At 44.6% G+C, this 24,077-nt stretch overlaps 1 protein-coding gene across 6 annotated transcripts in view; it reads right to left on the bottom strand.

Moving 5' to 3' along the window:
• Positions 1–24,077, bottom strand: part of PRICKLE1 (prickle planar cell polarity protein 1) — a 113,258-nt gene that overhangs the window by 13,010 nt on the left and 76,171 nt on the right. The window contains exon 1 of one of the 6 annotated variants that reach the window (XM_059402930.1): positions 9,028–9,090. The exons of 3 other annotated variants lie outside the window; for them this stretch is intronic. The gene's annotated coding sequence lies outside the window, so the exon portion shown is untranslated. Of the gene's footprint in view, positions 1–7,892; positions 8,022–8,513; positions 8,857–9,027; positions 9,091–24,077 lie in introns of those variants that run through there. 2 more of the 6 variants (XM_059402925.1, XM_059402929.1) reach the window with 2 other exon arrangements.

Consider the following 24,077-nt stretch of genomic DNA (forward strand, 5'->3'; position numbering starts at 1 on the left):
AAATTCTCTCGCCTGCCGAAACAAGTAGGAAAGGCAGTGAAGCCTGAGACCAAGCCCTTTTTCATCTACTATGTCAAACGCAACTCTACTTACAGTACCAGAATGTGTTACCTATCACAACCTGATTATTAAAACATATGCTTCCCCTTTTATAAGTTAAAGGACGTAAGAAATTAAACTTGTAATAGTCAACAAATGGAAGGCCAAACACCCAATGCCCACAATCTTTAGTAGAAGAAGGAGCGATGTCACACAGTCGTTAGATATGATTCCAACGAAAGATTTAACTCCTTCATGCTGAACAAAAAGTAAAGATGACCTCATTGCCTCCACTATCACTGGGAGGTTATGACCTTTTAAATAAGTCGTCATTTCACACAGGTGCAATTCATTCCCATCTTGACTTAAGAAAGGCTCTCTAAACTAAGGCACATTCCTTAGTCCTCAGTAAAAAGGGATGTGTTAATGAAAGTCAGAAAATTTCTTGGATCTAGTCTTTCCCTTTTGTTTTAGAAAAAGCAACTCCCACATGTCAAGAGAAGAGAACTAGAGTTTAAGAACTTAATTAGTAACCCAAAAACCCCACCAGGAGAGAAGGAGGGCCGGACTTCAATGTAATTTTAACCTGAATCTTGAAATATGTTCATTTGGTCCTTGCCAAACCTGGCTGAGGAAGGAGACACTACAGTACCTGCTCTGCAGAAACTTACGAAGAACATAGATTTTAAGATTTTTTTTTTATTTTTTTATTTATTTCACAGACTGAGATCACAAGTAGGCAGAGAGAGAGAGAGAGAGAGAGAAGAGGCTCCCTGCTGAGCAGAGAGCCCGACGCGGGGCTTGATCCCAGGACCCTGAGATCATGACCTGAGCCGAAGGCCTTAACCCACTGAGCCACCCAGGTGCCCCACGAAGAGCATAGATTTTAAATAGAACCTAAAAATTAAATGTCACCATATTATAAAACAAGAAAAAACATAAATTAAGACAAATCATGGATTTTCCAAACTAGCACAAAGATGCAGATTACCAAAGATCTGAATCCCTTTTACAGCTGTATTCCTTAGTTGTATTCCTTGATTAGCCTTTTGCAAAAAAAAAAAAAAGTACAATTACTCTCCTAATTAAGGTAAATCAACATGAGCACTAGATGACACAGTCTACCTCCTCCCAATCACCTAGAGGGGCTGGCCACGCCTTGAGCCTGCCCTCCCCATATTCATCCCAGCCTCTCCACAGTCTACACGGAGAACTGCTGTCCACTAACAACATGAAGGGTCCAACTGGAGGAACATGAGAGACGAAGTCCTTGTTATCCCAGACAAGGTTTCTGGTTTCATCTGTTGGTACTCTGACAGCTACCTTACTCCTCTGTGCCGGCCTGGCACGATTTGTGTTCTGATGTTTAATCCCCATATCAAGCAGCCCGAAGAGGGTGTATCTTGATTCATAGAGGGGGGAAACTGAGCCCACAACGATCTGCCACAGGACAACTGTCTGAAGGTCAGTTACCCATCGCTGCCTCCTAGAGGTGGATCCCGATAGGACAAGTTCCCTTTTTTGCCACCATCTTAGCCGTGCGCCTGAGCCACAGCCGTGACACAGGACGGACCGTGGGGGGACAGGCCGCATGGCCCAGCGCAGGCAAAGTGAGCACACAGGCAAGAAGGATTATAAAAATTCAACGGCCGCATGAGCTGTTGATTCAGAATCTGTTCTCCGGAGAAGGCCTCTGTTTGCTTTGTATCAGGAGAAAGTAACTTAAAATGACAAAACATTCCATTCGTTTGCAAGGTCTCAGAGAGGACAAAAAAAAAAAAAAAAATTAGAAAAAGAAAAGTGACACAGCATGACCTTCACTCAACCAGGCTGTAGTGAGAGACACTACAATGCCACTAGCTACTTCTTTACTTGAGAACACACAAGTTTGAATACGGCTTTTTCTTTTCTGTTTAAAAATTACCTGTCCAGAGACCCTCAGATTCTTGAGTATATCATCATCTTGTACTGCGTCATAGGAAAGCAGGTGACTGCTGAGCATGGTTCCTGCATTTTCTAAAATGTTAAAGTAATAAAAATGATAAACTTGCCCCCACCACTAACTCTTACTCTAGGCATGTACACTACTGTAGGGTATGTGCTTTGACAACACGACGAGAGGGGAACCTGGACATGACTTATGCTCTGGGTCATGATTAGGGGCTTCCTGGTGACATGTGAATGCGGTATGTCTCATCTGCCAAAATTCCACCTATTAGACCAAACACGAAACCAGGAATTGGATCTAATAGAGAAACATCATTAATTTCATTTCTAGGCCTTGTCATTTTAGGTTGGTCATGTGATGTAAAGACACAAATCAGATATACAAATGAACTGGATTATAATGGGAATAGAGCTGCTCAAAGCTGGGATTATGACAGAGAAACTTTCTCAAGATTTGTTTTTTTTTGCAGACCCACACTTAGATGCACAAGAGTGGCCCTGTCCTGTGCCCCGTCTTTTATTAATTTTGTATTTTATTTTTGCAAATTTGTATTTTGATGTAATTTCAAATTTCAGAAAAGGTGGAAGAGTAAGGGACTCTTATGTAGCTTTCACCCAGACTCATCGATTGTTTACATTTTGCTTCATTCCTTTTATCATCTTCCTCCTCCTCATGATCACAAACACTACACATGATTTTATGGGAACCATTTGGGAGTGTGTATTTTTATATTCTCTTACCTAACCTAGCTAAACTAAACATGGTATTTTAAAAATATTTATTTAAAAAAAAACCAAAAAACAAAAAACTGTGGGCAAGACACCATGTTAGATGCTCTAAATAAATAGAATAAAAAGCCAAAATAGCTTAGTATTCTGTGGTTATTGTGAGGCAGGTTTACTTCCTGGTCTTGAAATGCTGTAATTTAACTGAATGAACTTAATCATATGTGAATGACAATTATGTAAGAACCAATTCTGTGCTAGGTTTGCCCCTCCTAGGGAAATGAATCAGTAGAGGCCCCACCTTGCCAATGTCTCTTTGTAATTCTGGATGTTAAGAAGTCTCATCATGCAGGGAAAAAAGTAAAACAGTTTTCAGGAATGGGTCTGTTCAGGTTTCAGAGTCTGAGCCTTAAGGAAACGTGCAGAGGAAGCGGCACCTTTAAGAGCTACCAGCACAGTCAAAGATGTCCTCGAGGTCAGCGCAGCACGCAGGAATCTGAACCAAATCAGAGCAGGTTAGGAGGTCCTTGCAGACACAATTTGAAGAGAAGACTAAAAGCCAGTTAGAAGAATCTAGGAGAGAAATGAATGGCAGAAGAAAAGAGCATGGACACAAGGGAGGGGAGAAAGAAGCCTGAGATTGGGCAGAGAGAAATGAGATACTTTTTTCTTAGAAAGACAAGGATTATCCTGGGGGTGCTCCGCGCCCTCCTTTATCCCTTTCCTCCCTCTTCCCTTCAAAACAGTTAAACAACTACTTCTCACCATGTAAAAAGACTCAAAGACAAACCCCTAGCAGGTGTAGGACTTCTCAATCATCATATAATTGTCAAGAGAACATCTGACCCAAGGGCTAGAGCAATACTTAGGGAATAGGATCTGGGGCTTCAGCATTCAGTAAACTCAGCCTTGAAGCCTTCAGACCTCTCCCAAGTCAGAGATCATGAGGTCTTATCTTATGGCAACTATTTTTCTTTCAAAGACAGTGTAAGTATGGGAAAGGGGTTTTTTTGCTTGTTTTTTGTTTTTTGTTTTTTTTTTTTAAGATTTTTTATTTATTTAACAGAGAGAGAGAGATCACAAGCAGGCAGAGAGACAGACAGAGAGAGAGGGGGAAGCAGACTCCTTGCTGAGCAGAGAGCCGGATGCGGGACTCGATCCCAAGACCCTGAAATCATGACCTAAGCCGAAGGCAGAGGCTTAATCCACTGAGCCACCCAGGTGCCCCAGTATGGGAAAGTTTTGAAGAAAGGAACGGCATGAATATAAAGAATTAGTTAGTATCGACATGTGTCAGTTGGCATTATTACTTCCACTGTTAATTAGTGGGAACATTTTCTTGAAGCTGATCGGCAACATCCAGAATAAGAACAACTTAATAACAAAACAAGGTTGACATGTGAATTTCATCTTCTTTTTGAGGTCAGGAGGTTGTCTAACCTTTTGAAGGGCAAACAATTTTGACAAACTATTAGCCTCCATTCCCAGATCTCTTAGAATCAGCTTCTAACAAGTCCCTCCATAAAATCTCCAGTACCAGCTTGTGTGCATGTGTGTGAGCCCACACCCACCCAGAGACACACGTGGTGCGTAAGGGTCTACACACCGGGGTATTTCCAGGTGTCTTAGGCAAAGCAACAATTGTGAGAACCCAATATATGACTGGCTGTAAGCTGACCCTTGTCAACTTGTCAGAACATGGCCTTATTTATCCAACACCGTGATGTAAGGAGGGGTTCCTCATGAAATTTACTTCCAGATTAATTTATTCCATTTATTCATTCATCCCCATAGTTAAAGGCCATTACTGAGTGATTCCAGGACATACCAAAAAGAGGCAACTGAATTTATTCAATTACACACTAGAACTTAAAAAAAAAAAATGTATCCATGATGACAAGAGTATTTCCAAATTCTGTTATACAATTCCTTGCTTTCTTGAGTGGTGCTATGTGTGTACTGTACGTGATTTAGCCTTTGGCTGCTAATTTGCTTTCATTCTTAGTAGAAAGTGAACAGTAGAAAGAACACAGGCTTCAGGAATCTAATCCAGCCATCCAGCTGGGTGTGACCTGGGAACCGAATTCCTCCACTAGAAAGTAAGGTTAGAGCTCTCTTTCAATGCAAAGCTTATGTCTGGAATCATATGGCCCCACACTCATGGATTTAAGATGGCTGACAAACTTTTTATGTTTTTCCCTCCCTACTGTCTTGATTGATTTTTTAATTCCTGCTGCTTATTAAGTAAGTAGCCTTTTCTCTTTGCCCACAACCAGCAACCTCCAAATCTTTTGTTTTATGTTCTGCAAATTAGGCAACTACAATTTGAAAAAATTAGTTTAAAAGTATACAGAGTATACAGAATCGTTTCTCGGCCTTTTGGCTAAGATCAAGGGTAAAAGTATATAGAATCATTATACTATGAACAAAGGCTTACACATTCCTTCTGTGAGTACAGTAATCACTGGTTAAATAAGATAACGTACAATGTGTGAAGGTATTTTGCTAATTAAAAGCAGCTTTATTATTTTGCTATGCTATTCTGGTCATTTAAGAATCACTTACTTTCTGCTGTGCTATAGGCTGCATCCAGGACAGCTAAGGATTACTATTTTGACTGACCTTGCCGTATACCTTGCCATAAATGAGCCTTTACTATTTTTCCCTACAAAGCTTAGTAAGTCAGCACAGTATATGAAGGTCCAGAGGCAGAGAAGAGTCAAGAGTTTCGCTGGAAGACAGAAGCAACAAGAGAAGGCAACAGGAGCACCGAATGCCATTGTCAAGAATTAGACACATCAGGCAGGAGACTTTGTGCTTAACTCTCATAAGGTGACAGGAAGAGACAAAGGGCATGTGAACAGAGTGCCACCGACGGTCTCAAAGAGAATTAATACAACAGGGATGGTCAGGAAATAGAACAGGAACCTAGGAGGGCCCTTTTAGTCCACTGCTACTAAGAGAGCCTAAACATGGTGGCTTGGGGAGATGAAGTAAAAGGAACCAATAGGAAAGGGGGAAACTGGGTCAAAGACAGTCTTGAGTCTTCTGTGACTGAAAGACGATGCACTAAAATGGAAATACGACATAGGCAAGTCAGAGGGGAATAAGGATTAAAGGGGGTTGAGGAGAAGGAGTTCAATCAGATACATAACGGACATTTAACTATACATCAGTTCTGGTCTGGTTCCCATTATTAATCATTTTCTTGGACAAAGTCACCAAGCCAAATTAAAATCATGCAAATAGAAAACAGAATAATTTTCAGTGCCTGCCATTGAACATGAAGTCCAAGGTCATACCCCTAATTACAAATACTTTCTCCAAATCCACTCTAGTTCCTACGCAAAGATTACCGTGGCATTGCAGGATCCCTATGAAAAGGTACTTCTTGTGTGAACCTGCCCAGGGAAGTCAGAAATCCTTTGATCACCAAAACCCAGGAGAGATACCGATTTGTGAAGTCAGTTGGGCTAACATTCTCTAGGGGTCCCCTGCTGCTAAGCGTCATTCTGTGGGCCACAAACTGCTTAACAACTTCTTTGTTAAACTGCTTGTTAACAAGGCCTTAGCACACAGAAGATGCAGATCACACATACCCATTCAAGAGCTACTCTAACTCTGTCAGGCTAAATATGCAGGTGAATTAAATTTAACCACAGACTAACTTGGCAATACAAAAACCTGTAACACTTCTATTCTTCACAACACACAACACATACAACCCTATGGATATAGGCTTTTTTTTTTTTTTTTTTTTTTTTTTTTTTTTTTTAAAGCCAGAGACCTGTAATCACCATAGGTATCAAAACTATGATAACCAAGGTTTGGATTTCATAGTAGAGACCCTGAACTCTTATCTCTTTAAAGCTTTCTCACACACACTCAAAGAGCACTCAGAGCTTCCAGTCTGCTAAAGACAAAAGTTCAGAGCCCAATTCAGTTTTATTTATATTGAAATGAACTGTAGAGATAACTGCAAAATAAAAACATAATAAAGGTATCCAAAGACATTGCCTAATGAAAGATTCTTTTGCTAAAAGTACTTCATACCAGCAATTAGTGGCATTAGGCCATGTGCCCCTTGGCATTTTCTGTATTTTCCAGGTAAACCTCCGTCCAACTTGTACATTTTCCAACAGCTGAGTGGCCTGTCATGTACCATCCAATTGCCAAGAAGCTATCCATTTTTCCAAGAGGAAATGTGCAACTCCGCGGGGTTTCAAAGCATTCTAATTTCATGCACAAATACATTCCACGACAGTAAGACAGACTGCTTAACAAAAGGAGGAAACATGATGACAAAGCATGGTCCTCTGCCAGAGCGACGCTTTTGGGGTCAGGTTTTTTGGCTGTAAACCGGCCTATACAGACAAAATCCAAACGCACGCTGGGGTGTGCGGCGGACCACGCAAGGCACTGCGCTAACGAACCAGTTATTTTCCATAACGGGGGACGCAGATATTTTCGCAAATCGTGTTCCAGTCAGGCTCCTATTGATTTTCTGAATTTCTATTTTCCACGGCGGCCCAAGGAAACGGCAGCCAGACTTGACTCCAATGTACACACAGACTCGGGTTTCACCCCGTCACCTGTTGGCTCCTGAACAACACCCCTCTTTGTGAAACTTACAGCACTCATTTGAAACAAGTTTCCAGAGAAAACACTTCAAGAAAGTGTTTGAGAAGTCACAAGACTCGAGTTGTAAAAACAAATTCCACACATAGCCTGGTTTATACTGACACAGATTAATGGGAAATCCCGAGCTTTTTTAAGAAGGGGTCGGAGGGGAGCCGGAGGGAAAGGATGCCACCCTTCTCGGGGAAAACGCGGCCGGCTAATTCTAGACAGGGCTGCGAGGGACGGCTGTCGGGGTTCCGCTGGGTCAACGCAGGCCCGCCGGCAGGAGAGAGACCCCCCCCCTTAGAGCAGCCGTCGGCGCCCCGCAAAGCCCGACCCTCCGCTCGGGCCGCAAGGGGGCGCCCCGGGCCGCGGGAGGGACCGGACCCCCGGCCCATTCCTAGACTGCCCCCCGCCGCCCCCTTCCGCACCCAGAAGCCGCGCCCCAGACCCAGCGGCTGGGAGCGAGTCCTTCCTGGGCGCCGACGCGAAGCCTTCAGAGCACCGCTCCTCCCTTCCCCTGGGGGACAGTACAGTCGCCCGTGAGTCCCCTCACCCACCTCCAGGGGAAAGCCTCGCGCCGCCTCTGCGCAGCGCCCCCTCGGAGGAAGAGCACTCGCCCCGCGGCTGGACGGAGCTACTGAACGGCCGCCGTCTCCTCGTCTCCCCCAACTTCCGACGAGAACCCCCTCCCCGCGGGCGCTCGGGGGGCACCCCCGCAGCCCTCGGCGTTCAGTCGCCGTCGCCCCGCTGCCATCAAGCCCCCGGGGCAGACAGCGGCTCCCCACCTGCGGCTGCGGGGCCGAGCGCGGCCTGCAGCCCCTCCTGGCGCCCGCCGCGGTCCGCGAATTCGCGGAACCGCTCCGCGTACTCCGGCGCGAGGTGGTTCCCGAAGGAGAAGAGGACTGGGTGCCCCCCGGGTCACCCTCACCCCCCCGTTTCCGGAGACCCTAGCAGGGCGGGGACGGAGGCACGGAGGCGCGGGGGCGGCGAGCGCAGGGCCCCTGGTAAACCGTGCCGGGACGTGCCCCTCACCCCGGTCGGGGCTCAGCGCCTGCCCCGCCCAATGGGTGGGGGTCGCTGCCGGCAGCCCCCGCTCGGCCGTGATGCACCCCCCACTCCACGCACACACATCCGCAACCCCCTTCAAACCCCTTTCGGTGCAACGCGGCGGTCCTCACCCGCTGCAGCCCCCTAACCAGCCGTGGGGGGCCCGGCAAAAGGTCCTTCAGCTCCCCGGAGACCCTCCGTCCCCGCCGGCGTCGCCGACTCGGCTCCCCCGTGTGTGAGTCGCCTCGTCCAGGCCACCGCATCCCCCACACCCCAGCGCTGCGTTTCTCCAGAACCATCCACCGGGGAGAGAATAATCGCCGCGTCCGCTCTGCGCCCGGGGCCGGCGCTCTTCAAAAAGTAACCAGAGCCCGCATTTTAAAAAGTAACCATTTCGCTTCCTGCGGCTCCTACCCTCCTAGGAGCGCGTCCCGCCGGCCGCCCGGCTCGCAGTCCCAGCCCCGCGGGGCACCCGGCTCCTGTCCGCAGGAGGCGCCTGCCCAGCCTGATCTCGCGGCCGCCCGCTTTCCAGGAACTGTCACTGCTGACCGTGCCCCTGGCAGGTCTCCACGAGGTCCTGCGCGCACACGATTCCTCGAAAAGTTACCCACCCACTTGGCCAGCCTCGCGGCTGGCGCACCTTACCTCCGTCCGCCCGCTCCATTCCCAGGAGCCCTAGTGAGAGGAGCGGCTGAGATGCAAATACCCCAGGACGCTTATGTAAACTTCCCCCTCCCGCAGGTGCACGCGCGGGCCACAAAACGCTGGGAGAATTATGCAAGGCCACCTCTTAAAGAAATCATCTCCACTCAGCCCCATAAACATGATGTCAGCAAATGGCACGTTTAACCAAGTTCTCACTTGGAAGGGCTCATTAACATATGAATTCTCCTCTTAGGGCTTTTGCATTTCGCAGTGATTCCTACTGCTTAGAGCAGGAGGTTTATTTTTATCGGTAAATAACGGCAAAAGAAAAGGTGCCAGGTCAAGGGACACACTTAATGGAGTGCATGAATAAGCATTTTTATGAACAGGTGAACTCCATATCATTATTCAGACACAAGAACATGCCTCATACTTAAGGCTAATCTTGGTTTTGAGCTGATTCCTAGGTACACTGAGAGAAAGTGAAGTTTGGCATTAGTTATCTACAGAAAAAAACAAGAGAAGCAAAAACAGGACCTCAAAGCTTACCAAAAAAGAAATGATAGATCAGTACAACCAGGACCTGAGGCACCCATCTCTTCTGAACTACAGATTTCAATTTCTACAATAGCCTCCTTTGTCACAAGGTGATAAAATGCCAAGGGAGGGGAGAGAAAAAAGACTCCATAATTAAAAATGTAAGGATTTTGTCCGTTTATAAAGTGCCATTAAATAAAAGCAACTTGAAATGGTCACCAGTTCCTCAGGCATCCTCCCTTTAGGTTAAAAAAAAAAAAAAGTCCTCCATCAGGATTCCTTGGGAGTGCTTTGTAATATATATGTTTCGGCAGTATACAACTCAACAATAGCTCATTGTAACTGTGAGTTAAAAATACACAAACAAGTTGCCATAAATGGAGCAGTTAAGTAAATAACTCTGGCCAGTTTCTGTTATCTCTGCCTTAAAGAGAGGAGAAGCTCCTTTTTTTTAAGCGATGGTTTTAAAGTGGCAGAGACAAAAATTTGTGTCTCTGCTGGTAGACTAATTCAGAAACACGGATTCAAACAACGGGATTTGTAATTCAAATAGGCTCTCTGTTGGCCAATATGGATACCGGTTTTGAAGACGGTTCCTAAACAGTTGCAAGGGAGAGCTCCTCTGGCCTTCAGACTGTGTGGGAACTTGTGGGAGGGAGGGCAGGGGGCTTTCAAGGTTACCACTTTCCTCTGTGGACCTGTGAAATTAACCATGAAGGCCCCATCAGATTTCCTTTTTCCTATTTCATTCTGTATGGACTTCCTCAGGAAAGTCATCCACTGAACAGTATCTAGAGGACAGAATTTGCAGGGATGGACTTAAGTAAAATCCTAAATTATGATACCATTATGATAAAGGGAGTATCAGAGGACGGATGCTGTCGAGCCAGGTGGATCCTTTTAGAAACAGCTTTTAAAGGAGCACAGCCAAGGCCACAGAACCCTCCCAAAGGACAAACCATAGCAACACTTATCAGTATTACAGCCATTTTAAGCGTGATTCCTCGAAGGCAGTTATTTATACTGTTTGTTACAATTTCAACAGGTACTGTCAGCTTTATTGCCTATTGTCCGTGTTTGTCTCGATGAAGCACTTTGGAGAGCGTTAAAAAGCTTTCCACTGATGTTCAATCTAAATGCAGCAGACTTTCATAGGGTCTGAAAGGCATTGTTATTGTCAAGGGTGAATTTAGGCAGGATGGGGAGCAAGGCCCCCAGCCAGCACCCTTTTGTTTCAGTCAGGTGGAATATTCATTGCTTGCAGATCACACTTGAGGGGAAGCTGAGAAAGGAAGCCCAGAAATTCACAGGACTTGGCTTCCTCACCCGGTCCTGGTCTCTGCTCTCCTGCAACCTCCTCAGAGGGGCCTTATCCAACCCTCCTAACCCCCCAGATCACCTCTCCCTCTGGTTTGTACTACTTGTGTTCGTAGCTCTTAGCTTTGCTTGACCCGATAGGTCTGTTAGTTCATGATTGCTGTCTTTCTCCTCCCCCAGAAGGCAGAGACTTTGGGGATTCTGCCATAGTCTCAGCACCTAGAATCTTCCCTGGCACATAGCAGACACGCTCAATCAACATGAGTCAAATTAGCAAATGGGTTTTGGATGTTCTCAGGCCCTCGTGTATACACCACACGTGGACAAGTAAGCCTGTTTCTCACCTAAAAGCATCCTGAACTGCTCCGTCCTACTGGAGACTATACTAGAAAACCAGAAAAATACCAAGGGCAAAGAAATAAAGAGGCAAATGCCTGCCAGCTCTCCTGGATCTGGAAGAAAGAGATAAAATACAAAACAGAAAGCAAACCTTGGTGCTATTTCTTGATTCTCCTGTGGTTTGTATGTGGTGACCTTGAGGTCTTTTCCTTGCCTCTGTTTTTTTCATTTGTAAAAGAGACCTGCTTTTTAGTTTTTAAGAGTAAGAGTTGCTCTTGGTCTCAGACATTGGGAAGAATTTGTATGTAAATACCAGAACTCTAGGAGGAGTCTATTTAAGTGATCAGATGTCTTGGAGTTTCTGAACAGAAGAGAGAGATCAAGGGCTCTAACGTTCAAATGACACCTCAGTGAATAAATCGGAGGGTCAGTTGCCATAATAACGTTAAGCTTCCGCCTTCAGGTGCAGCACAGTCTAGGACAGTAGTTTGGCTGCTCTGACTATACAGACAGGTAACCAGAAGAATCTCAAAATACACTTGTATGGAGTATGTACTTTCTAATGAAAAGAACTTTTAATAAAAAATCACGAAGTTACACTGGTAGACAGTAGATTGGACAATAACCTGCAGCATCCTACATCTTGTCTGGGTTAAAAAAAAAAAGAGAGAGATCCAGAGGAATAATCATAATTCATCATGCTTGTTACCAGATTTGTTACCACTGAAGGGCTACATAAAATGGTTTCTTTTTCTTGTACATTTTAAACATTGCTGTTGAACCTCAGATTGGGCAATACATCCTGGTGGGTTCCTGCACACCTGCAAGTTCTAGTTACCCTGAGCTGAGCCGGTAGCACCCCAGGGAAGGGCCCCGAGGCAGATGCCGGTTCTTCCTAGAGTTCCCAGGCATTACGTGTTTATAATAGGGTTACTTCTCTAGGCCTCCAATTACTTTCTTCGCCCTTTGATTACATTTAAAGCGATGTGATTAGAGAGCACTGGTTCTTTAACATTTTCTGCACCCAGTCCCTCCTTAGATTTACTACTTCAGTCCTCTCAGCTGTCTGTGCCCTCCCCCACCCACACGGCCTCCGGGAGTGACCTGACTCCTCCCAGCGAAGTACCCAGAGGCTCCGCGCTTGCAGGGAGGAGACTGACCCGTCTGTTCTTTGTCAATCACGCTCCCCTGACATTGGGATACATCACTTCTCTAAGGTATTCGTTTTCTTCGTTTCTAAAAGTGCTAGTGTTTTGGGCGAGGTCAACGGTTAGAATCCTTTTTTTTTTTTTTTTTTTTTTAAACTCAAGAATCTCAGGGTAGGAATAGATGAAGGGAAGCTGCTTTGTTGCAGCTCTGGGTTGGCTTCTTCCCAAACACCCCCCCCCCAATACCTTTTCCACCCTCACCCCCTATTCGTTCAGGTTGGCCCCTCAGGCTTCCTCACCTCAAACTAGTGCTCCTGGAGGCTCCACCAGTTCTAGTATTTTCTGAGTCTTAAAACTCAGTAGCTGGCTAGGACATGAATGCCAGATAGGTGTTTCCAGTTAAAATGTCTTGAGTCTATAGTCCAAGCCAGAGGGGGAGCAGCGGGAGTCAGGTGCTTTCATTTCCCTCTTGCCCAGAGCTATAACTTCTAGTAAACACCAGCAGCTGTCTTCGCCCACCGCAGTCCTTCTCCCAACTTTTCTGGAATACCCCTTCGCACCCCGGGAAGTGTTTGTTATTTTTCATGGACAGATAATTACACTAATATTCAAGCACCGTGACCTTAAGTTCTTCACCTTTCTCTACTTCTGTAGATCGGTGGTTTAATATGAACATTCTTAAAAGACTTCACTACTGAAAAACTACCAAAATGTTATGGAATAAAGAATAAATCTTCCAATAATTATTGAGAGATCTACACACATTGGATATCCAAGATATATGACGATTCAAAACCCAATATACATAGTATGATCACATTGTTAGAACTCATAATACATAAGCTAGTATATGACAAGCAAAACTATTTAGAAGAATATAAATACTAAACCATTAATATATTTTCTTTTTTTTAAATTTTATTTATTTATCTGACAGAGAGCTCAAGCAGGGGGAGAGGCAGAGGGAGAAGAAGCCTGCTCCCTGCTGAGCAGAGAGCCTGACACAGGGCTCAATCCCAGGACCCAAGGATCATGACCCAAGCCAAAGGCAGACAGATGCTTAACTGACTGAGCCACCCAGGTGCCCCCGTTAATATGTTTTCTAGGGGAGGGCAGATTATAGGAAACAGTCACTTTTTAATTTATATTTGTAAAATAAATGTATTTTCATATCATTTATACCTTTTTTCTATTTATAATGATCAGATAAAACTTCTACAGTTTAAGAAACAATTAAGAGAATACACTATAATATCAATATGAGGAAGAAAATTTCAGAGGTAGAAGGTGATGCTCCTGATTTAATTAATATTTGACATGGGAAAATACATGAACACATAATTCCTCTCCCTGTATCTTCCTCTCATCTCCAATGCATTTATTTCCAGTGCTTTGTGAAGGGGTGTACCAGTCCCACATTTGCAAGGAGTCAGATGTATTAGCTCCGGAGCTGCTCGAGCTGATATTCACTGATTATCACTTGATTGTCACTGATTATTCACTTGATTCACTGATATTCTTTCGTGGATTCCAAAGATACGTGTTGAAGGGCAGCATTGTTAGACCTAGACCTTCCCCTTAAGGTAAGGAGTTCATACTGAAAATTTCACTTTCTATTTATATCTTAGTTTATTTCCAAAAAGCTCAGAAAAATATACAAGATGAGTGGGGAAAGTAACTTCATTTTTCAAAATACATAACAAACCATGATACATTATGATTCTACTACAGTAGAGGCATGGTTAAAATTATAATCCAGGAATAAGAGGAAATGCTGATCAATCAATTCTGGCTAGGAGGTAAAGATCAAGGAAGTGGGCAAGTGGGAGAAGTTTTGATCCAGTGCTTTAAGGATTAGAAGAACTTGATCACAGTAATCTTGGAGTAGAGCTGGGGTGGGAAAACAGGACTGAGCCAATCAAACTAGAGAAGAGTGAGCAGCTCTTCGTAAACCATGATAAATGTGACAGAAGGACAGGGAGATAGAAGGGGGGGGGGGCTGGAGACTGTGCCCAAAGGAAGGCAGGACCTCTATGCTACGGAAACCACAGAAGTTAAAGCAGAGAAGAGAGACGTGATTGTATGTATGGCCAAATTAGAGGGAGGGCAGAGAGCTGTGCAGAGAAACTAGATGGAAAGAGCTTAGAAGCTGCCTCAGTATTCAAGGGCAGAGAAGACAAGACAGTGTGTCTGAGGGTGAAGGAACTGGACTTGTGGCCGCCCAGTGTCTCTGCCGGAGGTCAGGGTGCCAGATGGGGTGAGAACCTTCCTAAGTGAATCAGCGTTCCCATAGTTCCCTTGAAAGACAACCAGAAGTTTAGCCCTGATGTGAGCTTTAACGTGAAATAGCAAATACTTCTCATGGCCCAGGGGAGACAAAGGATTTACATTTTTCTTTCTTTCTTTTTTTTAGTCTCCACATCCAACATGGGGTTGTAACTCATGACCCAGAGATCAAGAGTCCCAGGCTCTACCAGTCCAGCCAGCCCGCGCCCAGGGTTTTCCTTCCTGTCTCCTTCCCTCCCTTCCTTCCTTTGTTTATCTGAGGGTCGTGGGGAGAGGGAGAGAAGCAGACTCCCCAGTGAACCCAATCCCACAAGAGCTGGATGTTCAACCCACTGAGCCACCCAGGTGCCCCAGGATTTACGTTTCAAGGCTCATCCTTTATCTTCCTGTTGATATTCACCTTTTAAACATAGTACTTACATCCTCTACTGTTAAAGAGCTCAGGGTCCATGCCTGTGAAAGGAACAGGAACGTGATTTTCAGGCTGGAGGAACTACCCAGCCACTACTACAGAGGTCAAGATGGCACTGAAAATCACCTTGGTATGGGAAGTCGGGGTCTTCAATCTAGATGTGCTTTATACAAAACATCTAAATAATAGGTATTGCTTTGTCTTTAAACTTTAAAATTACGAAGTGTTGGCTGCTTTATTTCATGAACTACATGTGCAAAGCTATTTTGCTCACCTGTGTATTTTCTTACACTCTTTAAACGCTCCACCACCTAAAACGGTTGACCCTCCACAAGGGAGAAAGCGGACCAACAAAGGCATGCCAGCTTTTAACACCGTTACTGTGTGCTGTAAGTAATCAAGGTGTTCCTAGAGAGGTGTCAGCAAAGAATTAGCTCAAGCAGCCAGAAGCCTCTTGCCGAAAAGAAAAAGGTCAGCAAAGCTTTCCATAACATTTCTTTATCTTATCTGAGATCCCAAGTCCCTTTCTGCAGCCGTGGGAATTTAAACGAGGTGATTTGTAGAGGAGACTGGTTGGCAAGCTTTAATTAGACTGTGCCAGGGACAGGATCTGCATTTCAAATTGTTCTATTGGTCCCGAATCACATAGTTCTAGATGAGTAACTGTCTTTTATTACAAGTTACTTTTAGTATCTCCTTTCTCCTTTACGCTTGCAGCTGTAGTCTCTTCAACACTGAGTTTACACTGAATCGTGGAGGGGTGAAGGCCAGGGAGCCCGTCTGTGCTCTTCAGTGACAGATACACAGGCCTGGTGTATTAGACACTTTGCTTGGTACATAAGGGATTCTCAGTAAATATTTGTGGAGTGTCTTGTGCACACTAGATTCTCCACAGAACCTGACACAGACCTTGCGCATACTAAGTATCCTTTTTATATCTCAACGATCAGGATGTTGTTTTCATTTTTATTTAGATGTTTTAAAAAGTGTGTCCACTGATTTGAGGTTAAATTTTCCAGTTTCAATATTTTTTAATTTTTTAAAAGATTATTATTTTTTTTATTTTGACAGAGAGACCACAAGTAGGCAGAGAGGCAGGCAGAGGGAGAGAGGGGGAAGCAGGCTCCCCACCAAGCAAGGAGCCCGATGTGGGGCTCAATCCTAGGACCCCGGGATCATGTCTCGAGCTGAAGGCAGAGGCTTTAACCCACTGAGCCACCCAGGCGCCCCCATCCAGTTTCAATATTTAAAGTAGACTCATGACATTTATCACTTTGGTCATTTATTCTTTTTAGCTTCTGAGATCAGACAGGAATGAACTGGCTCACTTGAAATCTCCTTGGAAAACTCAAATTTCTAATCCTGTGCTCCACCTACCTCCAAACCGATGTCCTACCTCCTTGTCTCTTCCCAGTCCCCCCATGGCCACCAATACTCCAAGTAAGCTGCAAAGCAATCAGCCCAACGTCTCCACTCGGGTGCCCTCCTTCCTGCCTACCCTAATTCGGTCACTTACAGATTTTTGTGTCTTTTAAGCTTTTCTGGTTGACTCTGTGGCTCCTCCCTCTGTGGCTGCAACCCCACTCCTCCACCCCCTGGTGGGGGCAGGTACCACACAGCCCGACTCACCCCTCCCCCATCCTCTCATCTCTTGACCACCATGGATGTGACTGGGTTCATTCTCCTCCTCTGAATTCCCTTCCTCATAGTTTGCCCAATACCTTCCTGAATTCTTCGTGGCGAGAGCCCTCCGTTTGAAGCCCCTGTTGAGTGCCCCAGCACTATCACCACTACCGGAACCACCTCACCTTGGGCTCTCTGACTGGGGGTTTCCAACCCTACCAGACTGTTTCCTAACCCTTTGCCCTATCTAGCCACTCACTTTGATCTGCCCGGCCAACTGACTTCAGGACCTCATTTGGGTTGGGTCCTGGGACTGCTTTCCCTGAGGCCCCAGTACACCAAGGGTTTCTACGCTGGGTGTCCCCTGATCCAGAACCCTCCATTCGTCCTAAGACTCTCAGCTTATTCAGGCTGGTCCCTCCACCCAAATCACAGCTTCTTGTCTTTCTCCACCAGAGATTCTATTCACTGGAGTGATGTAATTCCCCTCTCAGGTGCACACAGCTTTTGAAGGAACCCAGAGGCTTTGCTTTTCACTCAGCAGCTACTCCAGGAAGGATGGACTACAGTCACTATTTTGGTTAATATTAGCATATGGAAGAGATAGATTTTTGAGGAATAGACCTGCTGGTGATTCTGGCTCCAGGAAAGAGCTTTCCCCAATGCTTCCATTCTCCTTCTGCCAAGCCCATCCCAAACAGTCCAGGGAAAACAGTCATGGTGGGTTGCTGGATTAACAGAGGTCATGACAAACAGGATAGCCTCTCCCAAGTTGTCAGAATATTGAGTCTGGTAATCCCATTTCTAGATGAGAGGCTTCTTGAGAGCAGCGTCTGCCCCCTTCTTTTATGTCACAGAATAGAGCATAGTACAGATGACTTGCTGGGGTGGATATTGGTTTAAGTAAAGTTAATTTTGGCAAGGTGCAGAAAGAGGGGCTCCAGGAGCAGACCCCTCTCCAGTCAGATGCAGAAGCACCACAGCCCTGAGTGGCCTGGGCTGCGGTCCCATAAGCAAGATGGCCGGATCCAACACCCATTCACACTGCTTCACACCCCAACCTTTAAGACACAATCAAATCATTAACAGCATGCTGTGGACCACGCCTAAGAGATATTTTTAAGACACAAAAATCAATGTAAAGTGATAGGCGATCTGTAATGTCAGCCTTGGGGTGTGCAGAGTGATGAAACCGGAAGTTAGGTTAGTTGGAGACAAAACACAATCCCAGGCAAAGGTATGATTGGCTGATAGAGAAAGAGAAGAAAATCGGGAATGTCAAAGGAAAAGATGGGTGTGTTCTCCCCAAAGATGATCACGGTGAAGAAGCTGTTTGTCAGGCATGAAACTGAGGTCTCGGTGGAACTGGAGGCTGCAAACAGCCTTAACCCCCTTTAGGGAAAGAGAGCCGTGCCTTCTAGCATTTCACTGATCACCTGGTATAGGGTCTGCCTTTCGGTGAATTCAGTTAACTTCAAGACCGTGGTGGAATCTTGATAGAATGAGGAGTCAAGTATGAGAACTGTATGTCATCTGTATGTGTATATCAGACACATACAATGATGACTACATTTTCTGTGATAATATATGGGGAAGAACACCATCATGAAAAATGAACCTCATTATTATTATTATCCTTATAGCAACTGTACCTTCAGGAGCACTCATTTTGCTGGGCACTGTGCTAAAGCCTGTACAAGTATCTTTTTAAAAATCCTTGCAACAGCATCCGATAGATCTCAGATTCTTCATGTTACAAAACAGAAAAGTAAGGCAACTTGCCCTCAATCCCTCAGATCCTCAGAGAGTTAGTACAAGAGCCTGGATTCAAAACCTGGTCTGACATCAAAGCCTATCGTCTTAAACCATTCTGTTATTTGTTTTTTTAAAGCAGCGCTTCTTAGAAATAGCAAAATAAAACGCTTTGTTTTCCCCAGCTTGTCCCCCAGCAACATCATCAGAAAGTAGGAAGAAAATTGTAGAAGTTTTATTTATTTATTTATTTGAAAATTGTAGAAGTTTTAAGTATCATGCTATTCTGGGGAGAAATGAAGCCATAACTGCCAGTCCACGGGGAGCTCAATGAACATCTTAGCTTTGCTGGCCCCTAGGACAAAAGAATTTTGTGCCTCAAAAGAGGGAGAATCCCCCGGCCACCAACCTCAGAGATCATCAGACAAAGGAGACCATCAGCTTTTTGAAGCAGTCCACTGCGCCATTTTAATTTCTACAGATATAACATCATCTTATTGTCCACGTGCAACAAAACTGGCCTGTTTCTGAAGATCATCCCCATAACAGCGGCTCTGTTGCCCTATCAGTCACTACCAGTCCCAGGGCGTACTAAGCTCTCATGCAAATGAGGTTTTCATTCTCGGATGGGCTCAGCAGCCCCACCATCACCCCCTCCATTTAAAGGCAGATGATGCTGGAACGAAGAACAAGCCACAAGAATGGTTCAGTTTCTAAGTCTGTGGGTGACACAGCATCCTCAAGGCAACGGCACTGAAGTAAAGCGGCCATTAATCAACTTGTCAGACAAAACTGATTACACTGCAACTCCCAGAACCATAATACATTATGATATGTATGTATGTGTGTGTATTTTTTTTAAAGATCTTATTTATTTATTTGAGAGAGAGAGACAGAGCAAGCAGGGGGGAGGGGCAGAGGGAGAAGGAGAAGCAGACTTCAGGCTGAGCAGGGAGCCTGATGCGGGGCTCGATCCCAAGACCCCAGGATCATGTCCTGAGCCAAAGGCAGACACTTAGCCAACTGAGCCACTCAAGCACCCCAATTTTTTTTTTTTTCCACTAAGGTCCTTCAGTTCAGTTGCAGCAAATAAAAAATGAAGACCATAGAATTACTAATCTGTCTGGCAGCATTTCTGGGTGATTCTAATTTCCAATATGTCCCCCAACAAAGATTTCTTGCAGATAAGCCCAGATAATAGGAGACGATTAGGACTCATATTACATCACAGAGGTCTGTAAAGACAATCTGCTTCCTTCTGGGGGGCAAGCATTCTTACTTCACTCAAACGCTAGTTCCGGTTTCAGACTGTGGACTGCCTTGTGGCCTATGTAATAAGCCAAATCACATTCCCCTTCCCCACCATTTCTGAATCTTTAGTTTCCCTTTCAATCGATTCCAACAAGGAATCTTTGAAATCTAGGAATCTTTGAAATGCTTCTCTCTTCCTTTTGGAAAAGTACATTTGAAAGGGGGAGCAATTCAGTGAGGACTGAAAGGATCATAGAAGATAGTTTTATTAAATAGCATGTTCTTAAGACTGGAAGACTCAAACGTTTTTTGGAAAGAATCCAGTGATAGGGTTAGACAACCTCTCAAGTGGAGCCACTATGACAAAGACGGAAGAGGAGGGCACATTCTAGTGTGAGCGACACTTACGAACATTTCCTTGTCTTTCCAAGAAACTCTAAAATGACTTTCTCGAACATGGCTACTGTCTGATCCCTAGGAAGACCTTTTATGAAGTGCACCATTTTTTTTTTTTTTGCACAATCAGGCATATTAAAATCTACAGAAAAATGCCACTCTGTTTCCTCACGCTTAATTAAGAAAGTTCTTAGGGAGGATAAATATGAGGATGGCATACATAAATATTTGGAATTCTTGAAAGCCTGTAATAGGAACATCTCAGCATTATGATGCTGCATAATACAATTTATTTTATAGTAGAATTATAAGGGGAGAAAGAATTCCAGATGACCACTAGTGCACTAGCTAGACTGCACATTTTCTGGGCATTGTAAGGATACTATTCACTGTTACCATCAACACTGCCACGAGAAATTAGGAGAGAGTGAGCTGGGGGTTCTGCCGCATTAGTCCCAGGACTCTGCCTACAGGTACGGCAGCCACCACCGTCACCGGGTAGATTCCTGGTGGCAGTCTCTGTTTTGAGTAGGGGAGGAACCAGCAATTCCTTTACAGACGGGCCTGGGAATGAGTGAGTGGACATATACAGTTTTGTAAATTTTTCCCCAGATTGTCTCACATCCTAGATAGTTCTTAAAGGCAAAATATAGGGACTGCTTCACCATGGTTCTGAAAAAGTATGATTTTAAAAACATTATTTGCCTCTCTGCTCCTTTCTATTCCCAACGATCAGGGACCTACATTGTGCACTGGAATGTATTTTTAGGGCAAATGGGGGAAAAGGGCCAAGTTTCAGATGTCTCTTTTCTCTATTTCTTTCCTTCCCTGTAAGGTTTTCTTTATGGACCTTTCAGTCTTCGGTTTCCATAACCTCCTAATGTAAAACAGGCTAAGAAGAGCAATGAATGTAACAAACCACATGTTGCTTTTGCCTTTTCTCTTTCTTTCTTTCTTTTTTGGAGGAGGAAAAAAATCCAGCTTCCAAGAAGAGTATGCCACTTAGCAGTTAACTGAAATTAAAGACGTTTTAAAGATCTCTTAACCCCAGTCTTGGCCATCTTGTAATATTTTAAAATATAAACTGGAAACATATGATTACGACAAACTGAAGCAAACAGAAGATGTTAAGACCATGGACAATAGTTTACAAGATTTCGGTTTAATGAGGCAATCTGATAAGAGACACGATGGAAAATTAACTTGAAGGATTTCACTGTGAAATCGACACTAGTACATTCTGAACCCTGGATTAACAATCTATATCTGGGCTTCCACAGACGTGCATAAATTATTCAAAAATTTTATGGCTCAATTCAACTGTCAAAGAGAAGAGCCTTTTGACAACACTTCACACCTGTTACTTATCTAGTAAAGTCCTGGGCTGAGTTATTCCCACCTGGGATGAGCATGTCCAGACTTCCCTCACACTCCTTTTCCACAGGGGACAGATTCTTTGGAGTGTTGGGTAGTAAAGAAATTAAGACACACTAAAACCCCTGGAATTTTCCCCAACCGATGATCACAATGCAGATCTTAATGACTGAGAAAGGAGAACAGGCCTTAACAATAGCATCACAAGAGATGGTGTGTTCACGGCTCTTTCATGAGGCGCTGACTTACAGAACAAAATAGTAAGAGCCACTGACTTCATTACCTGTTCTGAGGAAAGGACTAGACAACTAAAAATAAGTTAAAAGTAACGGAAATCGTGCAAGCTAATTTTTCTTCTGGGTTTTATACTCATAGGAATTGTGAAAGCCCGGAATCAAAACACATCAGAATATTCCCAGCTTCCGGGTAAATCTCAGCTGTGGGCATCTCCGATTGACCCCAACAACGTCTTCATATCTTCCCTCAACTCACTGAATAAAGAGATGAAGGCTAGGTTCCTACAACCGGCACAAATCCCTCTCCAGGGACCTCCCATCACCTACCTGCTTGTAATTCAAAAGGGAGTTCTGGTTAACGATGTGACACAGGGGATTCTTGGGGAAGAAGAGGTTTGAGACACACATCTAGTTTAAATTCTGAGTCCATGGCAAAAAAAAAAAAAAAAAAAAAAAAAAAAAAAAAAAAAACAAACAGAAACAAAACCCCACTTCCTCGCAAAAATCACACGTGGATTTTAGAAGTTCCCAAAACGAATCCCACTGAAATATCAGTTCTGTTGAGGGTTTTCCATAAAGGGAAAGGAGATGTAAAGAATAGTGGGGTCTTAGGAAGAGTCTACATCATACAAGATGACGGTACTTAAAAAGCAAGGGGTGGCAGTACTTGGACGCAGGTTTCTGAAAACAGAGCCAGGATCAGCTCAGAGGCACGTCTCCTGGACAGGAGTCCTGGGAGTGGTGCCAGGAGAGCAAACCTCTCGTTCAGGGTAATTTGGTGGGCAGAGTAGGAAAACGACTCTGTAATAATTCAAGTGTCTTTAAGGAGAATATCCTGACGAGGAACAAAAGGATACCTGCCTCCAAAAAAGCACACTGAGTGGGCAGAAAAGATGGAACAGTCACTCTGGAACAGATTCCACAGACGGGTGCTTCCCCCATTGGGGGGCATCCGAGCAGGGCAGGGACGTGAGGGAGAGGGAGCTATGCTAATGAGAACTGGACTGTGTGGAAAATACTGAATGAGGTTTGGATTCGTGAGGACTCTAGGGCTGCAAATAATGGAAACCAAACTAATTTGAGGAGGCAGAGGGTGGGGAGGGGTAGTTTACTGGAAGGATACAGAAGTGTCTCAGAAAGCACACGGCAGGAATGTGGCTGAGCCTCTGGCCCCGGTTCAGAAATGGAGTCCCTCAGATGTCTAAACAATATTCTTTCCCATTTTCTTTCTCTGCTTCTTTCTGGTTAACCCTTAAGTGCCTGCAAAACAGAACCCTGTGGCTCCTCGGTTTATGGGTTAAAAAATGGCCACCTCCCAAGCTTTGGGGTGAGAATTCAACATGACTGCATGACTGCCAAGGGTCCACCCCGACCCTGTATGCATGGGGACAGATGGATTTGGATTTGGGTGTGTGTGTTTTGTAGGCTGCAGGCCAGTAATTCCTAGTGAAGGTGGAACTGTCTTGTCCTTCCCAGATAGTCCAAAAATGTCTATTCAGTGAACTAAAAATCCTGCTTGTAGAATGGGGCAAGAGCGCTTGTATTAGATATTATGGATGGGAATTAGGTTATCCACACCACTGGTGGTGGAATAGCAACTGATGCCAAGCTGGCTGGCAATCTTCTGCAAAGCCCGCAAACCTCTCGTTCAGGGTAATTTGGTGGGCAGAGTGGGAAAACGACTCTGTAATAATTCAAGTGTCTTTAAGGAGAATATCCTGACGAGGAACAAAAGGATACCTGCCTCCAAAAAAGGACACTGAGTGGGCAGAAAAGATGAACAGTCACTCTGGAACAGATTGTACACATGCAGGGCACCTGGGGGCCTCAACTGGTTAAGTGGCTGACTCTTGATTTTGGCTGAGGTCATGATTTTGGGGTTGTGAGATCAAGCCAGCGTGGGGCTCTGCACTGGGTGTGGAGCCTGTTTAAGATTCTCTCTCTCTCCCTCTGACCCTTCCTACCCAGCTTGGGTGCTCTCTCTTTCTCTCTCTCTCTCAAAAAATATTAAAAAAATATATATACAGATGCCTGGACCATATAGCCCTATGAATTTTGATTCAGTACGTCAGTGTTAGGGGCCAGAAATCTGCTTTTCATACTGTCTCCCTAGGTAATTGCAATTTGTAACTAGGTTAGGAACCACTGAACTATAGGACACCACTTTGGTTAGCTAGCTTTCCTGAGATAATGGTAAATTTGTGGAATGAGAATGAAGAGCTACTTTAAGTTTTCATTGAATAGTCAACAGAAGATTCTAGCTGGGCCCCATAAGGTCTTTGGTATTGCCCGGGAAGCAGTCGTGGGGATGAGTGAGCCTCAGATCTCTTTCACGAAAAGTTCTGAAAGGATAAATGCCATTTTAGGGATGTGACCCAC

This window comes from Mustela nigripes, chromosome 6 (genome assembly GCF_022355385.1).
Source record: "Mustela nigripes isolate SB6536 chromosome 6, MUSNIG.SB6536, whole genome shotgun sequence".
Lineage (NCBI taxonomy): Eukaryota > Metazoa > Chordata > Mammalia > Carnivora > Mustelidae > Mustela > Mustela nigripes.